The 27,095-nt window shown below is 35.2% G+C and overlaps 1 protein-coding gene across 14 annotated transcripts in view; it reads right to left on the bottom strand.

Moving 5' to 3' along the window:
- LMNTD1 (lamin tail domain containing 1) overlaps positions 1–27,095 on the bottom strand; it is a 485,471-nt gene that overhangs the window by 384,271 nt on the left and 74,105 nt on the right. The gene's annotated exons all lie outside the window — the stretch shown is intronic.

Raw genomic sequence — 27,095 nt, 5'->3', positions numbered from 1 at the left:
CCAGATTTGCCTCAGTCTCAGTGCTAGGGATCCCCTTACTCAGAAGACTGTGCAAACTTTGCCACCACTGCAACTCTTGCCTCCTGCAGAGGACACATACACCTTATTAAAACTGCACACCCTGCCAGCATGAGCTCCACAGAGCAGACCCTGCCAGCCTGGGCTCTACAGGAGCTGTGTGTCCCGGTGGTGGAAGACCACAGCCATCCACTTAAAAGTGCACCTCCTGCCAACTACTTTCCAGAGCAAGAGACATGGCTGACTTTCCTAACACAGAGAAACAGATACAGAGAGTTAGGGAAAATGAGGAGACAAAATAATATGTCACAAATGAAAAACAGGACAAAACCACAGCAAGAGACCTAAGAGAAACTGGTTCACCTAAGTGAAACATAAATAATATGCCTAATAGAGAATACAAAATGATGGTCATAAAGATATGCACTGGACTTGAGAAAAGAGTGGAGGAGATCAGCGAGACACTTAAAACAGATTTAAAAAAATAACCAGAGATGAGAAACACAATAAATGAAATGAAGAATACACTTAATGGGATAAATAGCAGGCTGAAAAAAGCAGAGGAATGAAATAATGAATTAGAAGAAATAGTATGGAAAGTAATCAAATAGAATAAACAAAAAACCCAGAATTATGCAAAATAAGAATACACTTGGGAAACTCAGTGACACCATAAGATGTAATAATATTCTCTTTATAAGGACCCCAGAAGGAGAAGAGACAGAAAAGGGGGTAAAAAAATTATTTGAAGGAATAATAGCTGAAAACTTCTCTACCTTGGGAAGGAAATAGATATCCAGATCCAGGAGGCACAGAGATCCCCCAACAATATCAACCAAAGGAAGTCCATACCAAGACACAAAGTAATCAAAATGACAAAAAGTAGTGATACAAAATTTTTTAAAGCATCAAAAGAAAAGAAGACAGTTTACCAAGGGAAACCCTATAAGAATATCAGCAGGTTTTCAGCAGAAACTTTGCAGGCCAGAAGGGAGTGGCATGATATATTCAAAGTGCTGAAAGGGAAAATTCTGCAGCTAAGAATACACAAGACTGCCATTCAGAAGAGAAGGAGACAAACAAAAACTAAAGGAGTTCATGACTAGTAAACCAATCCTTCAAGAAACATTAAAGGGGACTTTTTGAGTGGAAAGGACAGATCAAAAGTGAGAGTAACACAAAAGCAGTAAACATAAGTACTTATGTAAAAAAAATCAATCAAGGAATTCACAAAATAAAAATATGTAAAATACGACACCAAATACCTAAACCGTGTTAGGTGGGAGAGAAGTAAAGAATCTGTTCAAACTTAAGCAACTATCAACTTAATATAGACTACTATATGTAGAAGTATGTTATATAAAATGGCAACCACAAATCAAAAGCCACTAATAGATATGTAAGAATAAAGAGAAAGGAATCCAAGGATATCACTAAAGAAAAACAGTAAACTGTCAAAGAGAGAAAGATAAGGAAGGATCAGAGAAAAATTAAGAAACAACCACAACACAAGTAACAAAATGGCAATAAATACATAGCTAACAATCGCTTTGGGGGCACCTGGTTGGCTATGTTGGTTAAGCACCCGACTTTGGCTCAGGTCATGATCTTGTGATTCATGGGTTCGAGCCCCATGTCAGGCTCTGTGCGGACAGCTCAGAACATGGAGCCTGCTTCAGATTCTGTTTCTCTCTCTCTCTCTCTCTCTCTCTCTCTGTCCCTCCCCTACTCGTGCTCTGTCTCTCTCTTTCAAAAATAAATAAACACTAAAAAAAACTTTTTTAATAATTACTTTGAAGGTAATTACACTAAATCTTCCTCCAGTCAAAAGACATACAGACACAGAATGGATTAAAAACAAGACACATACATATGGTGCCTACAAGAGACTCATTTTGGACCAAAAGACTCCTGCAGATTGAAAGTGAGGGGATAGAGAAACACTTATCATACAAATGAATGTCAAAAGGAAGTCAGAGTAGCAATACTTATCTCAGACAAAATAGACTTTAAAACACAGACGGTAACAGAAGACAAAGATGGACACTATATCATAATAAAGAGGACAATCCAACAAGAAGATGTAACAATTGTAAATATTTATGCATCCAACATAGGAGCACCCAAATACATAAAACACTTAATAACAAACATAAAGGAACTAATCAATACTAATATAGTAATAGTAGGAGACTTTAACACCTTATGTACATCGATGAACACATCATCCAAACAGAAAACCAACAAGGAAACAGTGCCTTTGACACACTGGATGAGATAGATTTAACAGATATATTCAGAACATTCCATCCTAAAAAACAACATTCTTTTCAAGTGCACATGGGACATTCTACAGAATAGATCACATACTAGGTCACAAAAGAAGCTTCAACAAATATAAGAAGATCTAAGTCATACCATGTATCTTTTCTGACCAAAATGCTGTGAAACTAGAAGTCAATCACAAGAAAGAATCTGGAAAGACCACAAATACATGGAGGTTAAATAACATGCTAATAAACGATCAATTAGTCAACCAGAAAATAAAAGAGGAAATTAAAAATTACATGGAAACAAATGAAAATGAAAACACAATGGTCCAAACCTTTTGGGATGCAGCAATAGCAGTTCTGCAAGAGAAGTTTGTAGCAATACAGGCCTACCCTGGGAGGCAAGGAAAATCTCAAATAAACAACCTAACCTTACATCTGAAGGAACTAGAAAAAGAACAACAAATGAAGCCTAAAGTCAGTAGAAGAAAGAAAATAAAAAAGATTAGAACATAAATAAGATATAGAAACTAAAAAAACAAACAATAGAACATATCAATGAAATCAGGAGCTGGTTCTTTGAAAAGATAAACAAAATTGATAAACTTCTAGCAAGATTTATTTCAAAAAAATAGAGAAAGAAATGAAACAAAATCACAAATGGAAGAGGACAAATACCAACATCACAGAAATACAAATAATTATAAAATAATATTATGAAAAACTATATGCCAACAAATCGAACAACCTAAAAGAAATGGATGAATTCCCAGAAATATAACCTACCAATACTGAAGCAGAAAGAAATAGAAAATTTGAACAGACTGATTATCAGTAAGCAGATTGAATCAGTAATCAATAGCAAACCCAGAAATAAAACCACAATTACATAGGCAATTTTCACTATGGCAGGAAAGAAAAGACAATCTTCAACAAATGGTGTTGGTAAAACTGAAAAGCAACATGCAAAAGAATGAAACTGGACAACTTTCTTTTTTCCTTTTTTTTTTTTTGAGAGAGAATGAGTGTGAGTGGGGGAGAGGGGCAGAGGGAGAGAGAAAAAGAATCTTAAGCAGGCTCCATGCTCAGCACAGAGCCTGATGTGGGGCTCCATCCCACAACCCTAAGATCATGACCTAAACTGAAATCAAGAGTCAGACATTCAACTGACTGAACCACCCAAGCGCCCCTGGACCACTTTATTATACAAATACAAAAATAAACTCAAAATGGATTAAAAACCTAACCATGAGACCAAAACCATACAAATTCTCGAAGAGAACACCAGAAGTAATGTCTCTAACTAACATTGGTCATAGATATGGATATTTAAATATGTCTCCTGAGGCAAGGGAAATAAAAGCAAAAAATAAACCATTAAGTCTACCTCAAAATAAAAAAATAAACTTCTACACAGCAAACAGTCAATAAAACTAAAAGGCAACCTACGGAATGGGAGAAGATATTTGCATATGACATATCTAATAAATGGTTAGTATCCAAAAATCTATAAAGAACTTCTAAAACTCAACACCCAGAAAACCAAATAATCCAATTAAAAATAGGCAGAAGACATGAATAGACATTTCTCCATAGAAGACATACAGATGGCCAACAAACACAAGAAAAGATGTCAACATCACTCATCATCAGGGAAATGCAAATTAGAACTACGAGATATAACCTCACGCCTGTCAAAATGGCAAAAATCAAAAACACAAGAAACAAGTGTTGGTGAGGATGAGGAGAAAAGGAATCCTCATGCACTGTTGGTGGGAATGCAAACTGGTGCAGCCATGTGGAAAATGATATGAAGATTCCTCAAAACGTTAAAAATAGAACTACCCTACAATCCAGCAATTGCACTACTGGGTATTTACCCAAAGAATACAAAGACACTTATTCAAAGGGATACATGCACCCTATGTTTAGAGCTGCATTATTTATTATAGCTAAGATATGGAAGCAGCCCAAGTGTCCATTGATAGATAGATGCATAAAGAAAAGGTGAAATATATGTAATTTGTATAAATATAATAATATAATAAATAATATAATAAAACATTATTCATAAAAATGAATTCATAAAAATGAATTAAATCTTGCCATTTGACGTGGACTGAGCTAGAGAGTATAAGGTTAAGCAAAATAAGTCACAGAAAGACAAATACCATATGATTTCACTCATATATGGAGTTTAAGAAATAAATGAGCAAAGGAAAAAAAAAAAAAGAGAGAGAGAGAAACAAACCAAGAAACATACTCTTAAGTATAGAGAACAAACTGATGGTTACCAGAGGGGAGGCAGGTGGGGGAGTAGGTGAAATAGGTGATGAAGATTAATAAGTGCACTTGTTGTGATGAGCACTGGGTTATGTATGGAATAGTGAAATCACCATATTGTATACCTGAAACTAATAGAATACTGTATGTCAGCTATATTGGAATTAAAATTTTTTAAATATAAAAAACAATATAAAGAGTAAGATAAAATAGCAGTAGAAAAAATATGTCATAAACAATACAATGTTGACCTTAGGGCCAAGGACACCAGCTCCCGCACACTTTGCTATTTATGACCCTAGTTCTGAATCATTCTTTTCAACCTTTTTTGGCAATATCATACGAGATCCTCCCTGATGATTAGACAAAGACTAAAATCAGTAAGTCATTCGGGGTGCCTGGGTGGCTCAGTCAGTTAAGCGTCCAACTCATAATTTCGGCTCAGGTCATGATCTCATGGTTTCTGAGTTCAAGCCCTGAATCGGGCTCTGTGCTGACAGCATAGAGACTGCTTGGGATTCTGTCTCCCTCTCTCTCTGCCCCTCCCCCACTTGGTCACACACTCTCTCTCTTTCTCTCTCTCTCTCTCTCTCTCTCACACACACACACACACACACACACACACTAAGTAAAAATAAACCTTTTAAAAAATCAGTAAGTCACTTCAGATACCTGAATTGACCAAATCTTTGTACCCATTTACTATTTAACACATGATCTATAACTTCCAATTGCTGCTATTGTGATGACCTAGCAACTGGCTACTTTTAGATATTTATGAATGTCAAAGAACTAATGGGCCAAATGTGACAAATGATTCCTTACTGCTATTACCAGATAATTCAATTAGCCCTGTAATTTGGTTGCAAAAGTTACTGGTTATTTAGCATTTTAAGTTTCTTAATGAATTCCATATAAATGAAGGAGATTTAATATATCCTCAATATGTCACTGTATTGGTTGGGAGTAGTATCACTATCCTTTCAAATATTTTATAACAACTATAAAGTGGGTTAATTCATAAAGATAAAAAAAAATCAAGAGTTTCTGAAAATTCCAACACAGAAAAACCATCTATGAGAGAAGGAATTCAGGCAAAGCAGAATTATAAAATATTGTGTTGAAAGTAAATAGGTCTGTTTCATGAGAGAAGCATATCCACAGAGGAGAAACTGGGCTGAATGAATTTTCATTTCATTCAGTTCAGGCTCTACAGGAAATTTTCCAGGGATGTGACAGAAAACTAAACTTTCAGATTTCTTTCACTTTCGTGCCATTTTCAAGGACAAACTAGATCTGTTGAATCTTTTGGTCCAACATCATTTCTACTCCCATGTCCCCATGGTCATTTATAGAATGGAAACTGAATGCATTCTTTTTTTTAATATAAGCTTTAAAAATTGTTTAAGTTTATTTATTTATTTATTTTGAGAGAGAGAGAGAGAGAGCAGGGGAGGGGCAGAGAGAGGGGAGAGAGAGAATCCAAAACAGGATCTGCCCTGTCAGCACAGAACCCGATGTAGGGCTTGAACTCACAAAGTGTGAGATCATGACCTCAAGCCAAAATCAAGAGTTGGAATGCTCAACCGACTGAGCCACCCAGGCACTCTGGAAACTGAAGACATTCTAAATCAAGTTACATGAGGGCTGCAAGTTTGTTTAGTTTAAAATTGTATCCAATACCTAGGTCAGCTCCTGGTCCATGTGGGTGGTCAAATATTTGTTAAATTAAATAAATGCATTTAAAAAAATCTATGCCCATCTCCATAACTGTCACAGACTTTATCACAAAAAGTACTTTCCCATGTCTCCTTTGCAAGTGTACAATGGAATCCCAGGGGAAGTAAAAGATCTTGAATCATTGTAGCAACAGCTATTAGATGATCAATTATTCCTCTAGTCCAAGCTATGAAGAAGCCACCATGATGTCTTTATATTCTTTGGACTGTTAAGGGAAAAAACATATAAATATGTAGATCTAACAGATTTGTGTATGTGTTGTAAAAGTCTTTATTTCAAACACTCGTGACAATAATAGTAAAACCAGCCATAACTTTCAAGTTCTGCTTCAACATACTCATTTTTTAAGTGGCTAATAAACTCTGGCCAAGTTTATTTTGCCTCACATAATCTCAGTCAATTATTGGCATCTCTATTCCATTTATCTTTACTATCCAGGACAGAGATCATGTTTATACTACATACCAATCTTCTCTCCTTACTTTGTTCTTCATTGTACTCTCTTCATCTCCTTCAGAGATCAATTATTTATTACCTGCTATATGTTAAGTATTGGAAACACAAAGATATAAAATTTAGACTCTCCTCTCAAATAGTTTATAAACCTATAGAGTAAATCAACAGTTATGATCATTGAAAAATGTACCGTATTGCATGTGGAAAAGGCAGATAGCTCTTACTTCCCAAAATAGGTAGCAACATGGACTGAATCTTGAATGACAACTAAAAGTGAACCAAGGAGATAGCATGTGCAAAGTAGCATGGAAACGAGAGAAACCACAGTACATCCAAGAAGTAAGTAGGTCTTTAAAGATGAACATAGATACTGTGAGATGAGGTCAGCAGACAAGATAGAGGTAGGCAGGACTAGATAAGATCACTAACCTTCTATGCCATCCTAAGGAGTTTGACTTTAACCTGCACCCTCTACGTAGACACTGAAACACTTAGTTAGAATAGCATTTCCATAATAGGAAAAGGTTCTCTGATAACCCAATTAAAAATATACTGAAGGCAGAATGAGAATTTAGGCAGAAACACAGTTTAGGGGAAGCTGTTGTAGTGCTCTAGAAAAGAAATGACATCTCAACTATGGTATTGACAGAAGAGAAGTTTAGTTCAAAGAACTCTAACCAGTTGGGAGGAGGACCACAATCATCCAGTGAAGAAATGATGTTGTCCTAAGACAGGGCTGGGACAATGGAGATGGAAAAAAAAGGAGATGAAATTTTCTCTCTCTCAATTTCTACACAATATGTAGAATATGTGAATGAAAGCTGTGACTTTCTCGTTCCATGGACTGGATAAAAATTGCCTAATGTTGTTTTCATTTGTAGTCATTTGAGATTAAGATCTAAACATAAGTACATTTTTAAACACACATTTTACCAACTCCTACCTGGAAGTACATGCTCTAAAAGAATTTAATAATCAGTCAGAACCCTAGTGAGCTGGCTTCTTAAATGGATGAAAGCAGTTGGTAGAAGAGGTTGAAGAGCGATCCTGTTAGAATGTAAGTTAATCATCTCACTCCAAGTAAAATCCTTCAATGTCTTTCCATCTTGTTCTGAGTAAGAGTCAGTCCTTTTACTGACTTTTTACTAACCAATAAGGCCCTACAAGAACAGGTATGTGACTCCCTTACTTCAGTTCTTCAAGTCCTACTACTCTTTCCCCTCCCTCATTCTGGGGTGCCATGTCAGACTTCTTGCTGTTCCTCAAAGTCTGAAAGCATGCTTGCTCCTCTTCCTTCCCAGTTATCTTCCTGGCTTGCTCCCTCACCTCCTTCGTGTCTTTTCCTTACCGTATCACTTTTTGTTAAGAGGGCTTTTTTAAAATTTTTGTTTTAATTTTATTTTTTTTAATTTAAAGACAAGTTAACATACAATGTCATCTTGTTTTCAGGATTAGAACCCAGTAATTCATCATTTACATATGACACCCAGTGCTCATCCCAACAAGTGCCCTCCTTAAGGCCCATCACTCATTTAGCCCACCCCCCACCCATCTCCCTCCAGCAACCCTCAGTTTGTTCTCTGTATTTAAGAGAGTCTTATGGTTTCTCCCTCTCTGTTTTTATCTTATTTTCCCTCCCCTTCGCCTATGTTCATCCGTTGTGTTTCAACAATAGCCAGTTATGGAAGGAGCTCAAATGTCCATTGACTAATGAATGGATAAAGAAGATGTTACACACACACATACACACACACACACACACACAGACACACACACACACACACACACAAGAATACTACTCAGCAGTCAAAAAAGAATGAAATCTTGCCATTTCAACAACGTGGATAGAACTAGAGTGTATTATGCTAAGTGAAATAAGTCAGAGAAAGACAAATATCATATGACTTCACTCATATGTAGAATTTAAGAAATCTTATCACATTTTTTAAAAAAATAAGGGGCACCTGGGTGGCTCAGTTGGTTAAGTGTCTGACTTCAGCTCAGGTCATGATCTCATGATCCGTGAGTTCAAGCCCCACGTCGGGCTCTGTGCTGACAGCTCAGAGCCTGGAGCCCGTTTCAGATTCTGTGTCTCCCTCTCTCTCTGCCCCTCCCCTGTTCATGCTCTGTCTTTCTCTGTCTCAAAAATAAATAAACGTTAAAAAATTTAAAAATAAATAAATAAATAAAATATCTCTCTAACTTAGCATTCTTTGGCCAATTTTAATTTTTCCATAACACTTATTATAAACTAATAGCCTTTATATTCTACTTATCTTGTTTAATATCTATCTCCTACTCTCCCACAACTAGAAAGTAATTCCAAGAGGGCAGGGATGTTTAGTGTTTTCTGTATCTCTGGGGCCTAGAACACTGGTAGAAACCAAATGAATAAAATTCTGGTTCAGCATGACTGTCAATCATGGTGTTTCTTCCAAAGATCTAATGGATTGAACAGCAAAATCATGACCATGGAAAGAATCCTGCAGTTAGTTAGTTATTGTATTTTCCATCAGGAGACTACTAGCAAAGTCATTTATTGTCTAAACTGTTTCCATGAACACAGAACTTTATATAAGACACCATAAATTGAACCTGGTTCATAATAAATTTATAATCAGTCTTCACCTGACAGTTAATGACTATAGAGCTATATTAAATTCTTTAGCATAATATAGCAGCTGTGCTTGATTATTCATAACCACAGCTTTCTATTATTTGTTAATAGTTGTTACTAAATGGTAACAACAAAATTCTCATTGTTCATTACCATTGAGAAAGCTTTTTGTTGAGACGAATTACACTGCCTTCAGCTTTGTGGTTAGACATCTTAGGGTCCTCACTTGAAGGTGACCATATCAGCTGAAGCAATCATCACAATTAACAAAACTAAATTATTGGGTGATGCATTCAAAGGCTTTTTTTAAGTGGTCTTAATTTTTGGAAGGTTTTTATTGCTATTTGATCTTATAATACATAAATGATTGTTCATTGTATGAAAAATCAATTAATATAGACATAGAATTAAAAGGATAAGTCTGCCTTCATCCTTCTCCCCAATTCTATCCTCCTCCCCAGAAGTAACAAATATTAGTGGTTTGGTACATATTTTTCTATCCTTTTCCTATGCATTTACATAAATATACACACCCAGAGCTTTAGTTTTGGAAGATACACGCGCACACACACACACACACACACACACACAAATACACATAATTTTTTTGTAAAGTGTTTTCTTTATATAGCAGTATGTTTTGAACTTTTTTCCACATCAGTACATACTGAATTCAGCAATTGTATGTATAGATTTATTCTATTTTCTCAGATTAATTGTTGATAGTGTCCTCTTTCACCATCAAAAGTAGCCAAGTGTGAACAATGAATTATGTGGTACCCTAATATAAAGCTACCTGATTAACGAATTCATAGTAGTGTACAAAACCATGATTTTTGCCATCATCACCCTATAAATTAAGAAATCACCCTTTTTTTATGAATAAGGCTGCAGTGAACATCCACATACATATATCTTTGTGCATGTGTATGTATATTTGGATAAGTTCTTTAAGTCAAATTATGATGTTAACGGATAGTATACATTTACAATTTTTATATACTGTAAATTTTTTTCTAAAAAGCTATGCCATCTGCTACTCCTGTCAACAACACCTATGTTCCCATATCCTTAACAACCAACTCTGGATATTATACATTTTTTTTGCCAATCCAATGGGCAAAATATCGTATCTCATTCTTATTTGAATTTAAGTTTCACTGATTACAATAGAAGTTAAATTATTTTTTCATTTTCATATTTTTTTTCCAATTTTTCAATGAGTTTCTTTTTCTCTTACTACTTTGCACATATTCTTTTATATTAAATGTAATATATAAGCTGTAAATATTTTCTCCCAGTATTTCACCTAGTTTCCCAATAGGATAAAAAACAAATGTGTCAATTTCAAAGCTATACCCATCAATTTTTTTTCTCCAAAAGTAGTTAAAATACATGTAACTCAAAGCCTACTTTCAAAATTTCTTATCTTCCAACATAAAATTATATATATATATATATATATATATATATATATACATACATACATATATATGTATACACACACGCAAAGCCATACATAAGTATTATAATACATAAGTATTATACATACTACATACTACATAATACATAATACATAATACATAAGTATTATAAACTATAGACAGGTATGGTCTACCAACTAAATATGTTGTGAATTATTTTAATTGTATATATCATTTCTCCAAATTTTACATTATTTTTTCAATAACAAATATTTTATTTACAACTTTGAGTACAACAAATAAATATGTATTGAATATAAATTACTCTAGCTCTTACATATAAAATCTCATCTCTTTAAAGGAAGCAAAACTTAATCAGATTCTTTTGCATTTTTCATACTTTGACTACATTTCCTAATTTTATCTTCAACAAATTTCATCAAGGTTGAGTTAACTTTCATCCCGAGGTCAAAATGGATTGCATTGTCTGTCATCCTAGCATGGAGATGACACCTGAAATGTTACTCATATATTTTTTCTCAATAATTTATGAAGAAACGGAGATAACAGGCTTCCGTACCTCGAGAAAATGTTTAATGGTTTCCAAAGGTACAGAGAACAAGCAATTTATATATATGTATATCATAATATGTATATTATTTTACATATATATGTATTATATGCATATATAATCATTCTATTCAATATTCTATAGGCAAAAGATTTCCCTGAAACACTTTCTCAAGTGAATACGTGCTATTTGCCACAGGTGGTTATTAAATAGTCTTTCTTTTTAGTTTGTATGAAAAAGCCACTTAATGGGGGGGGGTATTATCTTTTCTCTGAATAAATGCAGTGTTCATTAATTAACAAAAATTAAATATAAAAATAGAAATTAAAAGTACCAGGAATTCTGATTAATAATATGATATTCATCCTTTAAATAGCATTTGTGTTTTATCAAAATCTCATTACAACTAACAGGCATTAAAATTGGATCTCAGCATTTTCATTATAACTTGATTTATGTCTAATGAGGCCTCATCATTTCCACACCTTTTATTTTTTCTTTTTTTTAATTTTTTTTTTTAACATTTATTAATTTTTGAAAGGCAGAGAGAGAGTGTGAATGGGGGAGAGGCAGAGAGAGAGGGAGACACAGAATTGAAAGCAGGCTCCAGGCTCTGAGCTGTCAGCACAGAGCCCAACGTGGGGCTCAAACTCATGGACCAGGAGATTATGACCTGAGCCGAAGTCGGCTGCTTAACCGACTGAGCCACCCAGGCACCCCTCCACACCTTTTAATTAACAGGTGACAAAAAGGGCATATCTGGTCTGCTCAAAAAATACCATAGAACAGCAACTGGAAATAATTGATCTTTCCCTATTTAGGATCAACTTAATAAACTGTGGTAAATTAGCTGAACTGAAGCTTTCAGGTTTGGCCAATTTATCTATATATACATATGTACCAACATATTCTCAAATAAGACATCTAAATTATTAGATAAATATTCCTTTTATAGTAACTCCACACCTCTGTCCATTTTGCATACAGGTCACCTACACTAATTTATGACATTCTTCATACTCTTGAGACTCTCCATAGGGGTTCACTAATGACAGTCCAGGTGTGAGGAATAAAACTTGGTTTCCCTGCTATCTGACTCTATGCAATTGTTATAATTCCCTCGGCTCAGATTCAAGTTGTCATTGTTATATGAGATGAGACTGGAAAGGCAATATATAGCCGTCTCATTCCTCTGAGGATTTCAAAGCATTTTCATCATAGAAGGAGCTCTAATGGAAATCATGGTCCATCCTTAAAAGACTTGAGTGAAAAATTTTAAAAAGTAAAAGATCTTTTTCCTAATCTCTTAGGGTAATAAAGCTTGGTCACAGCCAATCCCACCCAAATCCCAGTTTGCTAGAACTCCACTAGTTTTCTGGCAGATTTGATCATTATTTCTAGAATGTAGTTTGTGTGAAATAAATTTTCTGCCAGCTTTGATCATTATTTCTAGAATGCAGTTTGTATGAAAGAAATCATTCATATGTTTTTAAACTAGATATTGATTTGAAGGTTTTTAATAGTCTGCAATTAAGGGAAAAATTTGACATCTTTGAATGGTTTTCTCCAATACCAATTATTCATAGCTGTACAGTGAAATTGGAATCACTGGATTGAATAGTTTTTCCTGTATGTCATCTGTTGATACTGAGAAATTCCTTTCTAATGTTCTAATGTTCTAATTCTGTCCTTCATTTATGACAATTAAGGAAGCTGTTAATCATTTAGACAAATCAGCTCACTATTGCTGCCCACAATGAATCCATGCAAGGGTTTTGGAGCTAGAGGAAACTGGAAAACTGGATTACATTTCAATTCTACCACTTAATAATTATGTGACCTAAGCAAATTACCTCTATTCTCTAAATCTCATAAAAATGGAGATTGTAATAGTCATCTCATAAGTTATTATGAGAATAAAATATTAAATGTTCAGCAGAGTGCGTGGCACTTTTAAGCATTCAAAAGGTGATGTTATTATTCTTATAACTTTTCTTTGGTGAATTATTTTATAATAAATGATGGCAATCTTTCATATCTTTCAAAACCATCATAAAAATTTAGCTCTCATACCAACATGCACTTATGAAATTGGGGAAAAATATAAAGCCCAATTGGCTAGGATAATCTTCTGAAGTGAGTAATTTTACACACTGCTGATGAAAGTACATGTGGGTATGTTCTTTCTGAAAATTTGGCAAAATATGTCAAAAATCTTAAATATATTCACTTTGTTCAGGTCAGTGTTTCCTTCCCACTTACCCTAAGGTTTTAGTCATAAAGATATTCACTGAAGAGTAAATATAATACCAAAAGTTAGAATCAACTTATATATTCACTAGTTATGAATTATGGCTCAAAGATAGGTATAAAAGAAGTACAACTAAAATTCTAGACATTTTATCTAAAAAAACCTAAAAAGACTTTGAAAGACTAGAGAAAAAGTAAACTGTCTTAGGACCTGAAAAAGACATGGCAGTGAGTTGCCTGGGTTTTCCTTTTGCTGGGGAAATAGTAACCTGTAAGTACCAATAGGCACAAGCAAACAAAGAGGCCCAAGGAAGAGCCACTTCTCTCTAACCAAAGTACTAGGAAAAGAATAGACTAGTGAGATAGAAAACTTTTAGATAATAACCACCCCTTCCCGATCCATCCAGTCCTGAGGGAGAGGGGTGGTTTGTTACTGCTTCCTACCTGGCCTCCACCAATACCACTAAGTGGGGGTGGTGGTCCACATAGCCCAGTGGAGGCCATGTAGACTGATACTCCTACTTTCTGGTAACAAGGCACCCCTCTACCACAGCAGTGTCAGTGGAGACACCAAGTAGGGAATAGTAATGAGACACCCCTTTCCCTCAGGCCAGGGTGATGCCACTGGTAGCCTAGTGGGAAGGCTGACTCCTTTGACTACCTATCAGTCATAGGACTCTCCCTCAGCCCTTCTGGGTATCAACAGAGACCAGGTGGAGTATCTAGACTTCCACTATTACCTGCAAGTAAGGAAGTGGCTTCCCACCCTCTTCTCCTCTGGAATGGTGTCAGATAAAGTCTTCTGAGCCAGCAGAATTAAGTAAGACCCAGATTCTCAAAACATAATACTCTAGGGGAGCCTGGGTGGCTCAGTCAGTTAAGTCTCTGACTCTTGGTTTTGGTCAGGTCATGATCTCATGGTTCATGGGTTTGAGCCCTGCGTTGGACTACGCACACTGGTAGTGCGAAGCCTGCTTGGGATTCTCTCTCTCTCTCCATCTCACTCAAAATAAATGCCCTCTCTCTGCTCTCTCTCTCTCTCAAAATAAATAAATAAACAAAAAATACTCTAAATGTCTAGGAAATAATCAAAAGTTACTTGTCATACCAAGAAGAAGGAAAATCTCAACTTGAATCAGAAAACAAACAACAGATGCCCAACACTGAGGAAACAGAGATGTTGGAATTACCTGACAAGGATTTTATGGCAGCCATCATAAAAATACTTCAACAAGCTGAACATGATTGAAACAAATGAAAACAATAGAAAAAAATTTTGATATCAATTAGAACTAAATGGAAATTTTAGAACTGAAAAATACAATAACTAAAAAATGAAAAGAAAAACTCAGTAGATAAGTTCAACAGAAGAATGGAGAACACAGAGAAAATAAACAGCACACTTGAAGACAGCATAATGGAAATAAACCAATTTGAGAAACAGACTGAAAAGAAAAATGAACAGAGCCTCAGGGAACTGTGGGACTGCAACTAAGGATCTAACGTTTATGTCATTGAAGTCTCAGAAGGAGAAGAGAAAGAGGGAGGGCTGAAAAAGTAGTTTTTAGACAACTGTTGAAAATGCCTCCATTTGGTGAAATACAGACATTTTCAAGAAACTGAGCAAATTCCATATAGAAACTCAAAGAATTCCACAATAAGACACATCATATGTCAAACTTCTGAAAACCAAACACATAAAAAAATTCTTTACAGCAGCAAGAGACAATGACACCTTACCTATCAGGGAAAAACAATGCAAATTACAGGGAATTTCTCAACCAAAACTATTAAGGCCTGTAGAAAGTGGCATAACATTTTCCAAGTGCTGAAAGAAAAGAACAGTAGAACTAGAATTTTATATTCAGCAAAAATATCCTTCAGTAATGAAGAGGAAATCAAGATATTAGAAAGAAGAAGGAAAACAAAAAGAATTTATTACCAACAGACTTGCTTCAAAAAATGACTAAAGAAAGTTCCTGAAACAGAAAGTAAATAATAAAAAAGGAATCCTGAAACATCAAGAGGGAAGGATGAGCAACTAAATAGTAAAACTATGATAAATATAATAGACTTTTTTTTATTGGTTTTTCTAAATTGTGGTTGACTATTGAAGTTAAAATGAGAGCATTGATTTGTTTAAAAAAAAAGTGTAAAATGCATGCATGTAAAAGAATAGGCAGAACTCATTCTATGGGGCCAGTATTACCTTGTTACCAGAAGTAGACCAAAATATTACAAGAAAACTAGAAACCAGTATCTCTTATGAATATAGACAAAAAAAAAAAAAATCCCCAACAAAACAAGCCAAATCTAGCAACATATAAACATATTAGCAAAATAAAGGACAAAAACCATGTTATCATCTCAATAGATGCATAAAAAGCATCTGACAAAACTTTGTCACCTTTTTAAAAAAAAAAATTTTTTTAGCTTTAATTTTGAGAGACAGAGAGAGACAGAGCATGAATGGGGGAGGAGCAGAGAGAGAAGGAGACACAGAATCAAAAGCAGGCTGCAAGCTCTGAGCTGTCAGCACAGAGCCCGACATATCTTTTTTTTTTTTTAAAGCAACAAACTAGGAACAGAAGGGAACTTCCTCAAACTAATCTAAGAAAAACCCACAACCAAAATCTTACTTAAATGTGCAAGACAATGCTTTCCCCCTAAAATCAGGAACAAGAGAAGAATATTCACTCTCATCACTTCTATTTAGTATTGTGCTGGAAATTCTAGACAGGGCACTTAGTCAAGAAGGAAAAAATAAATAAATAAAGGAATCCAAACTGAAGAGGAAGAAATAAAAGTATTTACAGATATATAAATTCAATGCAGTTCCCATTAAAATCCTAGGTGAATTTTTTTCTTTGCAGAAATTAACAAACTGATTTTAAAGTTCGTATGGAAATGCGAGGGACCCAGAACTGCCAAAACAATCTTGAAAAAGAACAAAGTTCTTGGAGGATTCATACTTCCTCATTTCAAAACATACTACAAAGCTACCTTAATCAAGACGGTTGGTACTGACAAAGCTAGGTGTATAGATCAATGAAACAGAAATGATACTCAATTGCTTTTTGAAAAGCTAGCCAAGACAATTCAATGGAGGGAAAGAGTAGTCTTTTCAACAAATGGTACCAAACAACCAGATATCACATGCAAAAAAAAGAAAAAAAAAAAAAGAAGTTGCACCTCTTCCCTACACTATATACAGAAATTAACCCACAGTGGATCACAGACCTTAATGTAAGAACTAAAACTATATAACTCTTAGAAGAAAACACAGGAGTAAATATTTGTGACCTTTGGTTAAGCAAAGGCTTTTAAGATATGACACCAAAAGCACAACTGATCAAAGAAAATAAATAGATAAATAAATAGGAATTAATCAAAAATAAAAACTTTTATGCTGTGAATAATACCATCAGGAAAGTGAAAAGACAATCTATAGAATTGGAGAACCTATTAGCATATCACATATCTAATAAAGAACTTGTATCCAGAATACACATATGTACATGTAAATGTGTGTGTGTGTATGGATATATATACATATATATATATCCATATACACATATATGTGTGTGTGTGTATGATAAAGTATAAGATAAATAACACAATTAAAAAATAAGTGAAGAATTCAAATAAATATTTCTTCAAAGAAGATATACAAAGAGCCAATAAGTACATTAAAAAATGTTCAACATCACTAGTATTTAGTGAAATGCAAATCAAAACCAGTTCACCAGAATGATTTTATTAATTTTTTAAAGAACAGAAAATAACAAATACTGGCAAGGATGTAGAGAAACTGGAACCGTCATACATTGTTGGAGAGTATGTAAAATGGTATGCAGTCAATTAGGAAAAGAGTTTGGCAGCTCCTCACAATGTTAAATATATAGTTACCATATGATCCAGCAATTTCACTCTGAGGTATATACCCAAGAGAAATGAAAACATACATCTCCACAAAAACTTACACACAAATGTTCAAAGCAGCAATAGTCATAACAGCCAAAAAGTACAAACAGTCCAAATACCCATGAACTGATGTATGAATAAATAAAGCACAGTATTTCCATACAATGGAATATTATTTGACAATTAAGAGAAATGAAGTACAGATACATGCCGCACATAAATGAGCTTTGAAAACATGTAAGTAAAAGAAATTAGTCATAAAAGGCCCCACATTTTATAATTCCATTTATATTAAATATCCAGAAGAGGCAAATCTAAAGAAACAGAAAGTAGATTAATGGTTTCCCAGGGCTGGAAAGCTGAAGAAGGGTTGGGGAGAAATAGGAGGAATGGACTGGTTGCTTATGGGTATGAAGTTTCTTTTGGGGGTGATGAAAATGTTCTAAAATTGATTGTGGTGGTGGTTTTCCAACTGTGAATATACTAAAAAACACTGAATTATCTACTTTAAATGGGCAAATTGTGTGGTATGTCAACTACATCTCAACAAAGTTGTTTAAACTGTCAATAACAATTAAGAACAAAAAATTTTAATGATATGGGTAAATTATTATGTGCTAACATTAAGAAAAAAGCTGAAAGTAAAATTATTTATCCATATATGTCCAACTATATGTAAAGGATACAGTGCCTATTTTCTAAATTTCTTATTTTCACTTATTTGTCTATTAAAGTATTCATTTACACATTTTCTTCTATTTTTCTGTGTATTTATCTTCTGTTTCCTTAACTTGGCAATAGGAGCTCTGTGACCAAAACTCAATTTTGCATTTCTTTCTCATTTCTCACACAGTACCTGCTAAGGTAATTTGTATTTAGTGAATAATAAAAAATGTTGCTAACTTATTAGACAGCTGACTCTAGTATATTGAAATTTTAGACATAGGACTCAATACATGTGTTTAAGAATAACATTTCCATCTCCATGACATTTGAGTATGGAAATAGATCCAACAATGGTCCACTTAGAAAATATTTACTCTATTGTATTTAATTCCAACTATTTTCATTTGTACAATATGTACCCAGTGTTAGATTGAAATAAAAGAAATTATTTGGGAATATAGATGATCTTTTATCCAATTTCATTCTTTATACTAAAGATATAATTGAGGTAATTAGGTATCAAAGTAATCTGAGAAAATAAAAATTTAGATTGAAAGTAATCATAATGGTAACAATAACTAACATTATTGAGCATTTACTCTATGTCTCACATGATTCCAGGCACTTTATAATTTCATTAAATTATCTCCCAAATCCTAAGAGATCAGTATTATTATTATTACCTTCTTTTTACAGATAATGAAATAGAGGCCTGCAGAGTTTAAGAAATTTGTCCAAGTTCACAAAGTTTATAAATAACAAAGATTCAAAGCGAGGTTTGCTTGATTCCAGAGACTGAGATTTACACTACAAAGCTGTATATCTTCAATTTACCAAGAACATGTTGTCTCTGAAAATCATACAGTTCAATCAATTCTCTCCTTTCTGGAATTAAGTTGATTAAAGATTTTTTTTTTTAATTTTTTTTTCAACGTTTTTTATTTATTTTTGGGACAGAGAGAGACAGAGCATGAATGGGGGAGGGGCAGAGAGAGAGGGAGACACAGAATCGGAAACAGGCTCCAGGCTCCGAGCCATCGGCCCAGAGCCTGACGCGGGGCTCGAACTCACGGACCGCGAGATCGTGACCTGGCTGAAGTCGGACGCTTAACCGACTGCGCCACCCAGGCGCCCCAAGTTGATTAAAGATTTAAGTAAGTTGGTGAGTTATAATGACTATAAAACAAGGAGTCCTGTCTCTCCCTTTTCTCCAAATAAAAAAATGAGGTATTTTGGAGAGATGCTTTTCCTAAGTTTCATACCTTTGGCGATTTTGGACCAGAAAAGGTAATTCCACCCCATTTCAATCCCTTAAGTAAACTTAGCCACCTTGCTGAGTGATACTAGTGCCTTCTAAAGAGTGACTTCAATATCTGCATTATAGTTCCAGAACCTCTCAAGCTCTGCTCTCTTGATGTCACCTTCCCCCACTTGTTTCTTTTTTTAAAGTTTTTAAATTTATTTTGAGAGAGAGAGAAAAAGCATGAGTGGGGGAGGGGCAGAGAGAGGTGGAGAGAGAGAATTCTAAGCAGGATTGAGCAACCCAGGTACCCCTGGTTTTTTTTTGTTCGTTTGTCTGTTTTTTGCTTCTTATCAAACTTTCTCTTTATGAAGACTTTGGCCTGGTGACTCAATTTAGATTCTAGCACCACTGTCCTTTTGCCCACTGTGCTTTTGCCCACTGTGCTAATACTTTGATAAATGACACCTCACTTGCCTCCTACCTCTTGGATCCCTGGACCCCACTTTCATCAAACCATACACACATGTACACACACAGAGAACAGGGAAGAAGGGTCTGACAAGAGTAGGCAGGCCATGCTAATGAAAGCAGGCAACACATAATTGTCTCCAGCAATACCTTTCCAGGTCACATTTATAGAGACTTACACATTATTTAGGAGGCATAATCTCAGAAGAACCTGAGAGCATTTCCTGACCTCTGGGGTGGAAGTGCAGAGAAATCATGGAACAAAATGAACTCTTCAAAAATCTAGTAAAATTCTGCATATTTATCTCAGGGGAAAAAAGAAACCTCTAGGGAAGAAATTCTTAAACAATTCTGGGTCACTAATTTTAAGTTCCATAATGTATTTTGCAGAAGGAATAGTCCAAAAGAAGACAATTTCAAATCAATAAATTCAAACTAAGACACCAGGGAAAGGGGAAATGTGAAATAAATGAAACTAGAGGTAATAAACTTTAGGATTTGTTGACAGTGTTTGTTGAAGAAGAAAGAGGAGAAAGAGGAGAGGGAAAGAGGGCAGGCAGGCAGGCAAGAAGGAAGGGGGAGGGAAGGAAAGAAGAAGGAGGGAAAGGAGGAAGGTGGGGAGGGAAGGGAGGGAGGGAAAAATGAACTTACTCACTTTGCTGAGAAAGACATGAACTTTTTGTCAAAAATATTTCAGTAACTGAAATGCCATTAATGTTTCTAGAAAACTAAAATGTTCTTTTTCTCTTTTTGCTCAATTATTGTCTCCCCACTCTGAATCTAACCTCTTCCTTCAGACTTCATCGATTAGTGTTTTCCTTCACTGTGATATTTGTCATCTGTACTTAGGGCTTTTGATTCTTCTTGCCTAAACTTCAACAGTTGCGTACTGCCTGGTCCAACCCCCTAACCTCCACTACCCACTCTCTGCCTCCCAAGTGCTTAGGCCACCTCTAGCACAGCTACTATTACATCTCTCTCTTGCCCCCCCAAAATCATAAAGTCCAAATATGCCTAGCAGATAAGCCCTTCTATCGTTTGGCCTCAACCTGTGCTTCCAACTAACCTTAAATCTCGGCTCTTTGCTTCTTAATAACAAACCTTAACATTTTGATGGCAAACAAGCAGAAATGCCTACTGAGTCCCAGTCATAGGCACCTGTCTTGCTATCAGGAGAGTTGTCAAGGAAGCAGTAGAAGCAGTCCCTCCCCAGAGAAACTCACAGCCTAATGAAGGCAAAATTAACTCCAGCAACGAACTTAGAGTTATAATGAAGATGCACTTGCACTTACTCGGATGATACTTTCTACAGAAGATCTGAGGAAGGGCAGAAACTACAACATATAAAGCACTTGTGAGGCAACATTAGGATCATATATACGTGAGAACTGAGTATAGGTAATACTGTTCATTAAGCTTTGTACTAAAACTGATGGGAGAAACTTCCAAATACATCTTTATTCACTTACAATCCTCTTTTATTCTGATCCACTCAAGATGACACAAATCTATCCTCTTCTTTAAGGAATAGATGTGAGTTGGCAAGAAATATAAGATTCTGATCATACTGGACCAGGTTATTGCTGCTATGAAGTTAGCCTTCATTTTTCAAGTAGGCTTTCAAAATAATGGAGACGGGTGGCAGTGAGTGGCTAGCCCATCAAGCCAACATCTCTTGATCCTTGAAAGAACTCACTCACCAAAGGCCTTGTCAGATATGTTATCTAACTAGTGGATCAAGGAAATTTACTTTCATGAACACAAACAGGCATTTTTCACAATCACGATTATTTACAGATGCAAATGCTGTGTAAAATATAGTGCCTAAACTCAGCGGTGATTTAACACTATTTCCATAATGAATGTTCAAAAGAATTAATCAAACACCCTCCTACTGAACATGTAATAGCTTTTAATAATCTAAGGGCTTCTTCAATTATTTGAATTAAAATAAAAATTGAGGATTAAAAACTACAGGATTCTCCATAGAGTTCACAACAAACCACCAAAGAATATACTCAAAGCAAACAAATTTCATTGGTATAAACAAGACATTATATCTGATCCAAAAAGTTGTAATTCAAGAAAGAAAATACATGAATTCGTTCAGGATTCAAATATAGATATATGCCTATAACATAAAGAAATTGATAATTGGTTTGACTTGTTCTTCAATGATTATGCAATAGGAAACTCCTGTGCCAATATAACTTACCCTATCCACTAAATATTAGAGTCTTCCATTTTGGAGCTAAAGCAAGAAAGAAAAAATGCTTTCTTTTTGTTTGTTTGAATTTTACATGACCCTAAACTACTTCAAAAGATTTTTTAATTTAAAAATATGTTTAAAAATTTTAAATTGTTGTCATATAGATTAAAAAATAGTTGTTTGAACCAAAGTCAAACTCACTGTGTGTGTGTAAACACAATCATTATCTCACCACATGATTTTTAATTTTTTTTTAATTAGGTATTTTCTACCCTTGTAATGTGAGTATATTTAACAAACTACCAAAGAAAACTATTCTTACAGCTCAAATAGATTGCAATAGTATTGAATGAATTTCATCCACATGAATGTGCAAGCATGTGGTTTTATTTACAGTTTCCCCTTCCTGCACCCATAGATCACTATGACTTAAAAGTATGGGTTCATGTTTTTTCTGGAAGTTTCTACACATTACAAAGAGTAGCAGAGAAAACACACCAATAACGTTGCTATGGTTTTAGTGGCCATTTCTTGAGCCACTGATCACATTCTACTTGATGCCGCTATTGTGTTTAAACCCAGGCAGGTTGTGTCTTGTTCATGTTTCTATCTTCCTCAGTGCCTCACTATGCACATTGTAGATACGGATTAAATATTTGCTAAGTGACTGCCCAAATAAATGAATAACTAATAACTGCAGTTGTACTTCTATTCAGAAGAGAAAACTGGAACAGACCTACCTGTATGCCTTTACCGGATGAAATGAAAAACTGTATTCTAATGGAAGTAATTTGGATTTCACTATGACTCATCAAGGTCCTTCTCAGTTAACTTTACTCTCAAAATCACAAATTGAAAAGAGAAAAGTATAAGTGTGCCTCTGAAATTTCTTAGAAGTTTTTTATTATTCTGATGAAGAATAAATGACTGACACAGTTTGGGGGTGTTTTCAGAATTGAAGGTCTTGGGGAGGATTGTTTTATCATTGAAATGCATTCTCTAATTCCTTCTTTATACACACACACACACACACACACACACACACACATGCACCCACACATACACACAAGTGCACACCAATAAGATGTCACATCTTAAGAAATTTTGGAGTACCTCCTAATTTAAGCCTGACCCTTAAATATTGGTGATCCCTAGGGTTTTGTCTTTGGTCCATCTCTTTACTTACTCTTCATGTTCTCACTGAATGATGATGTTCACTTCCATGGTTTTAACTTCCACCTATATGCTTAGAACTTCTAAATCATTCTAACACTGACCTCGTCTTAAACTTCAAATTCCTATATCCATCTGCTTAATAACATCTATACCTGGATACTTCTTACTTTCCTAAATTCAAAACTTCAAAACCTGATCTCCTCACTCTCTAACTCACACTAACAAAATTGGCTAAATCTTTTCTCTCAGTTATTAGCATTTCCATCTGTTTAGTCATAAGAAAACAAAAACCTAGAGTTTTATTCTAGACCTGGTGTCGGAAAACTACATTCCGTGTACATATTTTCATAACTAAAGTTTTATTGGAACACAGCAACACCCATTCATTTATATGTGTTGATGGCTGCACTTCTACTACAATGGCACAGTGGAGTGAGGTAGAGGCCATATGGCCCACAAAGCCTAAAATATTTGCCATTTGGCCCTTTATTTAAAGAAGTTTGCTGGCTCCTATCTTAGATCATTCCCTCTCTCAGAAGGCAAAAGCTACCTATTTTTTCTTCCTATATATTTCTCAAATTCATTCCTACCACCTCTCAAACTTAGGCTCTCACATGGATGATTGCAACAACCTCCGAACCCCCATCCCTCACCTACTACCAGAATGATACATCTAAAACATACATTTCATTGTTATACTGTTGTGGAAAACTCTTCACAGGTCTCTAACATTCTTGCACATCTTGTGAGCAGAGGCATTGAAAGCTTTTATTCCAGATTATCTTTTCAAGAATATTTGTATGGCAAACATCCTTAGAAAATATAGTGTCTCCCTCTAGGAGAGAACAGATTTTTTTGCTGTACACAGTATAATAAAAATAATCTCTTCCCCCAGGGAAAAATTGGGCAAGTTTGCATACATCTTCCTTATAGAATATTGGGGAATTCTGAGCTTTGGGTCTCTTGGCTGTGATGCAAAAACACTGTTGCACAATATCCACCTGGGCCCATCTTCCTGTTGCCCCCATGGAAGGAAAACCATATGAATTTGAACCTCACCCCGTCATGAGTAACAAAATCCTTTGTCTCTGACCCAGGAGTCTTGTGTCCAAGCATTTATGAAACTCTAACAGCCTAACTTGTTAGCTTGCAAAGTGATGAAAATCTCAAACCCTTCACAGTCTGTAACATTCAGCCCCTCTCTATTTCTCTCCAATACCTATAGACTGAAGTCCAAGTGCCTTAGCCCTCAGTACTCTGAGTGGATCTGTCCCTCTACCATCTTTCTCCTCATAGTAGTTACTCATGGTCCACAGCTGATCATAGTTCTCCAATTAGCACATCCTATTCTGTATCTTCCCATCTTTCTCACCTTGTCCCTTCTGCTTGAATTGCCTGCTAGTCTCCCCAACCAGAGTTCTTCTTTTCCCCTTTCTCACCTCAGACTTTTTTTAGCCTGCAACCTCCTTTTCATACCATAAACACAGTGCAGGCATTATCCCCATTTGACAGCATCCATTCCTAGGTTAAATTCAGATTCCTTCTTGTGGGTTTCCAGAGCACCCTGAGAACTACTCAATCAGCCCTTACCATATTTGTGGAAGTGTCCATCTGTGTGTCTGTCTCACCCATAAGACCCAGAGTTACTTGACTAAAGAGACAGTATCTTCTTCATCTTGGTATCCCCAGCACCTCATTTGATGCTAGTACCTGTGAATGCTCAGTAAATATTTGTTGAACTGATAAGAACTGAAATAAACTAAACTGATTTTATTAACTCTAATGCCCTTACTTCTCACTCAAAGAAAAAAAAATAATCCTTTTCATTTGTATTCTTAAACTGGGAAAATTGGTTTCCTGCTTCCTTTTTAAATGCTATTCTCCTTTTTAGAATATGACTCATTAAGACTTAAGTCCTTCCAGAAGAGGTAAGAATTTAATAAAACATTCTATAGAGGTTTGATATTTCTCTAAATCTAGTTTTATTCCCCAAACCATATTGGATTAGTCAAATGATTCTTGATATAAGTAACTGAAAAGAAAAGCAGCCCAATTCTTTAACACTAAGCACTTGAGGATTGTACTGAATAATGCCAGAGAATATAGGCCATGTGAATAGACTCAGCATTGCCTGAGTACTCTGTCTCCTGGGAAAACCCCCTGATTAGGGCACTGAATTATCAGCTCTAAAGGAAGTGTTTTCTAGTCTTTAGTTAACCAGGTGAGACAATGTGTCACACTGGTGCAGGAGGTGGGAAGGATGTCATCATTCTATTGTTCAGGACCATCTCGCATAAAGTGTGTGGTGAGAAATTCATCTTTTGGAAAGTACACAGAGCACTCTGACACCAGGCCTTTTAGAACATCCCCAAGCACTTAAAAGTTTACAAATGGTGGAGACTGCTTACCATTCCCTTGATTACCCTGGGGAAGGATTTATGCTTTTAAAAACTGAAGAAGAAAGGAAAAGAAAAAAGAAGAGTGGGGAGGAGAAGAAACCATTGTTAGCATCCTAGGTTTTTAAAGGCTTCCTTATACGGTTCTCACTGATGCACATAAAATAATTCCAGGCAATGTAGTTTCTCACCTAGAGGCTAGTATTGATATACTATACTATACTATATTGAGGCTTCCAGATAATTCTTACAAACCCAAATGAACCCATCCATCCACAATGCGGTAGGTAGACTAAACACTTACCGCACCATGCATTCCAATTAAGGAATTCTATATCTAATGAAACTTGGCTAAAATATCTTTGAATATTTTATTGGGTACAGTATTTACACACTCTAGGGAAAAATCTTTTCTTAAAGCTTCCCACTGACTTTTCTGAATAATATAATCGCTGGTCCCTGTGAACCTAGATTAAGAAATTTAACCTGACAATTCAATCAGTCCTACAACTGCTGTCATTAAAATACTAATTCTTTAAAAATTTGGTGGTAGAGGGGCGCCGGGCGGCTCACTTGGTTAAACACCTAACTTTGGCTCAGGTCATGATCTCACAGTTCATGAGTTGGAGCCCCACATCAGGCTCTCTGCTGTCTGCACAGAGCCTGCTTCAGATCCTCTGTTTCCCTCTCTCTCTACCCTCCCCTGCTCTCTCTCTCTCCCAAAAATAAAAAATAAAAATAAAATAAATAAAAACATGGTGGTGGAAAAGGGACATGGTCTGCCTTCACCTCAAGCTACATTACAAAACCAAAAATATGCCCCCTCCCTAGTTAAAAGGCAGGGCTCTAGCCTAAGTATAAATCCATATTGCATCAGGACAACCCTTCACAACAACTAGCTTGTCCTTTTCTGAATCCTTTGCTTACTACCAATGGTAAGTGTAATGCATCAAATTACCTAAATATAATCCACCAAAGTATTAATGAATTAATGACTTAAGACATATATATTTTGACTTCATATAAGTGGGAATGATTTCAGGATTTGAAATATCTTGTTGAAACATTTGGCTATAAAAATAACAGATATATTTAGTATAAGAACCTATTTCTTATCATCTTACTAATACTTTGATATTGGAGAAAAAGTCTAAAAATTCCTAGTCTTTTTTGCTTTCTTATAAAATCTATGGTTAGTATGTCTTTTTTAAGACAGCAGGAAAAAAACTTTAAATAAGCTATGGCAAAATTAAGTTTATTGTTTATTTTAAAAGACATCGGTAGTGACATTTACATATATGCAAGATGTTTTTGTCTATTTCCTAAAATAAAAATTTTATGAAAGAAAAAGTTCAGGATTTTGAGAACTAATCAATGCACTTAA

Source organism: Neofelis nebulosa, chromosome 8, assembly GCF_028018385.1.
Source record: "Neofelis nebulosa isolate mNeoNeb1 chromosome 8, mNeoNeb1.pri, whole genome shotgun sequence".
Taxonomy (NCBI): Eukaryota; Metazoa; Chordata; class Mammalia; order Carnivora; family Felidae; genus Neofelis; species Neofelis nebulosa.
This window is presented reverse-complemented; position numbering and strand designations above follow the sequence as displayed.